Genomic DNA, 5,142 nt, shown 5'->3' with positions numbered 1-5,142 from the left:
GAATCCTGTTTTTGTAGCAACACAGTTTTATCACATTTTTATAGGGACTTTATAACATAAACGAGCAATATGCCGCTGGGTTCTCAAGGTCAAAGGAATCTGTAACAATTTTCTTTCATGATGAGATCAAAGAATATACAATTCAGTAGATCTATACACATAATATGCCCCTGGGTTATTCTCTCCACACTCCGTCCTATGCCTTTTATAATCAAAATAGTTTGGCAGTCAACTCCAGACCCTAACTTCTAAAACCTGCCCACCTTCGTGAATATACATCATAGGGTTATATTTATGTCTCATTTCTACCCAAATACAACCTATGGCTCACTCTTTGATTTATATGAAGTGAAAGTAGAAATATAGTTAGAATGTGGTAAAATTAGGAAATCAAAGAAAATTTCAGAAAGTAAAGATAAATCTCTTGAGCTTGGAGCACCCAGTGAAATAATTTAAGTGAAAGATATACAATGGGAACATTTTTTTTCTTTGGGAAACTAAAAATTTCATATATTGCCTCCCAAAATTTTCTTGTTTTTAATTTGTACTTCTGGCCATTCGTTGGAACAGGATGGAATCTTGTCCAAACATTGCTTTGTGTATTGGTACTGATGATGTCAAAACACTAAAATGTTAAGAGATTATGTGTTACATAAGAAAGCCAACTTTCTGAGAGTTTTGTCATGGCCTCTTTGATGTCAGGCAAATCATACTCAAAACTGTAGGTCAATTTAATTTGAGCTTAAATGCTAACGAGTTAAACTGTGAATCACAACAGTCAGTGAAGATCACACTGCAGTATTTCAGCAGTGCCCAGGTCACTGTGGTGTTCGGACATCTCTCCACATGCTCGACCCACTTGTCAGGCTCATTCTTTGTACCCTGCAGTTTTTACCCTGCAGGAGCCTTTTTCACAAGTTCACCATTTAACCTAACTCTTCATCCAGCCTCCAAATTAAGTGGTTAAAGACTCATCTAATTCCTTCCTGCTGCCAAGATTGTAGGCTCCACTCTGGTTGAACAATAAAAATGTCTTCCAATTTTTACAAATCATTTCTAGGAGGGATGTGACCACTCCATCCAGGTAGAGTTCAGGAAAGCAACAGATAACAAGCCATGTTGTTTTCAACTGCATATGACAATAGTACAATAAAGTCCTGATGTCAGAATAAAGGAGCTAAGTTGTAGGCAGGATTGAAAGGTTGTGACAGTGTCTCTAACTGGTAAGAGTTACTATAAAGAAATTCTTTGAGTATTAAGGACAAGTTAAAATTCAAAAGCATGACAAAGTGTGAGGGAAGAACATGGCCTAATGTCCTTTGATGTAAGCTGCCAGTTGATTAAAATCACTCCCAGGCAATGGCTCCCTTTACACAAAGTGGAAACTACAATTGTGGCTCTCCTAGCAAGGCCTGAGAAGCATGAAGACCCTGAAATAAATCTAAAGCTCTAGGCGTGTCTTGCTAAATTTGTGGATGCAGCTCATGGAACATGGAGCTGTTTGCTATCATAAAGTGCTGTTATTGCTGTTTGGGAAATGCAAGTTAAAATCAATGAGATACCACCTCATACCTGTTAGAATGGCTGTCATCAATTGATCAAGTAAGTATTGGAGAGGTTCTTGAAAGGAAAAAAACCTTATACACCACTGGTGAAATGTAAATAGATGCAGGCACTGGAAAACAGTATGGAAGTTCCTTAATTACCTTAAGTCCCAGCAATCCCTTTTCTGGGTATTTACCCCCAAAACGTGAAAACATTTATCTGCAAATATATATGCACTCTGAGTTCATAGCATTATTCATGGTGCCCAAGACATGGCAACAACCGAAGTGTTCTTAAAGATGGTTGGTTAAAGAAGAGGTGGTGCATGTATACAATAGAATATTACTCAGCCATTAGAAAAAATTAAATACTGCCATCTGTGACAGCATGGATAGATCTTAGATTATCATGCTAAGTGAAATAAGTCAGAAAAAGTTGAGGACCATATGATTTCATGAGATATAAAACTGAAAGCAATAAACAGACTTATGGACTCGGACAGTGGATTAGTGGTTACCAGAGTGAAGAGGGGGCTGGGGGAGGTAAATGGAGTAAAGGGGGCAAATATGTGGTGATAGAAGGAAATTAAACTTCAGGTGGTGAACACACAAGGCAATACACATATGACATTGAATTGTGTACTTGAAACCCATACGATTTTATTAACCAATATCACTCCAATAATTTTAATTTTTAAAAAGTTCTGTGTTTTTATATACTGTTATACTGTTGAGAGTTCTACAAACTTGTTCTATAAAAAACTGACCAGATAGACTTAGAGCGATCATGGGAACTATAAGAGAAGGAAGTCTCTGGGGGAAAGCCGCTTCTTTCACGAGGCAGGCATTGTTTTGAATACTCTATTAGATATGACTAGGTAACATTAGGAACAAGAAACAAGGACTGGATATCCTTTTGTAGAAGAACTGAGTCCAGGAAGGCTTATTTCTCCTTCCCGCCTCCATGGAATAGGACCCAACTCCATTTTGGCCAGCAAGATCGTGCTGTGGACTGGAGACTACGGGGTACTGCCTTTCTTTTTCTTTTCTGAATTGGGGGCTCATTTGGGGTGTTACTTCTGTATTCCACAAATTCTTGTGATTGAAGTCATGTGTAGGTAGGACCTTTTAACTTTTCCTTTGTGACAGAAGTAAATATATTTCATGTGAACAAAGGAAGGGCACATTATTGATGATGGAAGCTGCATGTATAGTATTTCCAAATATCCTCATGTGAGCTTAGTCATTTCTGGCCTTTGATATTAAACCTGACTTCTTCACTTAGGCAACCATTCCTACCTTAGAAGATTGTGCTTTATACCAACTTTACGGCAAGCTTTGGCTTTGTGACTTTTTTGTAACTTCCTTTGCCAGTTTGGTGTGAGTGGAGATGGCATATTTAAATTTTGAATGGAAGCTTTAAACATCTTTGTTTGCTTCGAACCCTGTCTTCTATCTGCTATAGTCCGGACAGACTGAAATCTTACCCTGAATCAAATTATGGAGCCAACCAAGAGATGAATAATGATAGATATAATACAAGGAAGAAACAAAGGTTTGTTGTTACAAGTCAAAGAGAATTCAAAAATATGTGTTACCGCAGCTAAATTTTCAGGAAGCTGACTGGCATTCTGACAAAGACTTTTTTTTTTCTTTCTCTGTACCCACCTGAACCTGAACCTCCCAAACTCAAGGTTACATATAGAAGTCCTTTACCCTCAGAATTGTACCACCTTTAAAATCTTTATTACCCTCATTCCTTCCATTTAATATTTTCTATTTCCATTAGAATATCTGTTCATTTTAAATTCATCTAGCAATATATTGCCTTTCATTGTGTAACTGCTCTCACTGGACTGTATTCTCAGTTACCACATTTTTGACTGGTTTATCGGAATTAAACTTCTGTAAGTGACCTTAAGCACCTTGCCCTTGTTCACCAAGCTGCCTTGAACTACACAAGTGTCAGAACCAATGAGCTGTTTTGAACCGAAGGTGTTTGGTGAAACAAGTATCTGTTTTTGAAGTGTGCTCTTTTTAATTTCTGCTTTAGTGGCAAATAGTTAATGTTGATATGTTCTCTTTCATTATCGTTGAATGTAGATTACATTCTAATTCTTACCCTAATTCATTGTCTTAAGGTTAGTCACAAGTATGTTACTATTTTACCAATATTTGAGAATTTTCGAGAGCTTTTCCTGTTACCGCTTTCTTAATTTTATTCCGATCATAGACATATTTTGTGTGATTGAATTTTTTTCAAATTCATCAAGATGTTTGATGGACCAGAATATGGTTTATGTTGGTATGGTACTATGTGCATTTATAAGTTGTGTATAATTTTCTTGGTAGGTGGAGTGTTTTTAAGAAGGACAATCTATTTTTTTTTCTCCTGTATAGGGAAAAATACAGGCTTTTTTTTTCTATGTCCTCTTTACTCTCACATTACCCCACACTCAGCCAGAACACTTCACTTCTGACATTTCTGGTCATCAAACAATATGGAGGTTTCCCTCCACACCAAGTAATTTTCTAGGGCACTATCTGGGTGTCATACAATTTAATGCAGTTCTGACACCATCACTCCAGGTATGGCATCAGATTTCATTGGTTAAAGGCTCAATCTCACAAGACTTCCCCACCATAAACACAAACGTCAGATTCCCAGTCAGAACTCAAAGTTATCACTTTTGGTTCTGAGTAACTGGCTATAAACTGGAGGTTTCAACAACCTATTCTTTGGGTTCAATTTATTTGCTAGATCAGCTGACAGAGCTCCAGTTTATTAAAGGATATGAACAATAAATGTGAACTGCCAGATGATGACATACATAGGGCCAGATGTAGCAGATTTCTGAGCACAGGAGCTTCTGTTCCCCCTGGAGGTGGAGTATGTCACCCTCCTGATGTGGTTGTGTTCACCCACCTGGAAGTCTTTGAACTCCCTACTATTGGGATTTTATGGAGGTTTCCTCATGTAGGCATGATCAATAAGTAACTTCTTTCCTAGCAGTTCTTTCTTTTCTGGAGTGTAGGGGTGAGCCTGAAAAATTCCAAACTTCTAATCATGTTGTGATCTTTCTGGTCACCAGTCCCCATCCAGAAAGCCCACCTAGAGTGACCTCAGTAGAACAAAAGATGCTCTAATACTCTTTATCATTTAGGAAATCACAAGGATTTTAGGAATTCTGTGTCAGGAACCAGGGGCAGAGACTAATCTAGTTTAATAAATGTCAATTTATTAAATCAATTTATTAAATCTATCAATTAGAATTGATAGAATGGATAGAAGCTTCTAGGTATTTATTTTCTGTCTTCTTGTTCTATTATTGAGAGGCAGTCTATGGAAATCTCTCAACATATGTGTGAATTGGGTTTTTTCTCCTTGTTAGCATGTCAGTTATTTTCAGGGGTTTTGAAGTTCTGCTGCTAGGGAAATAGTTTATGATTGTCAATTCCATGTGATGAATTTATCTCTGTATGATTTTCAAATAAATTTTATTACTCTCATAGTATTTGTTCTCTAATCCACTTTGATCTTAATATAGCTTACTCTATTTTGAATAGTATCCATATGATTTATCTTTTTGCAGACTTC

The sequence above is a fragment of the Pteropus vampyrus genome, unplaced genomic scaffold (genome assembly GCF_000151845.1).
Source record: "Pteropus vampyrus isolate Shadow unplaced genomic scaffold, Pvam_2.0 Scaffold1423, whole genome shotgun sequence".
Lineage (NCBI taxonomy): Eukaryota > Metazoa > Chordata > Mammalia > Chiroptera > Pteropodidae > Pteropus > Pteropus vampyrus.
This window is presented reverse-complemented; position numbering follows the sequence as displayed.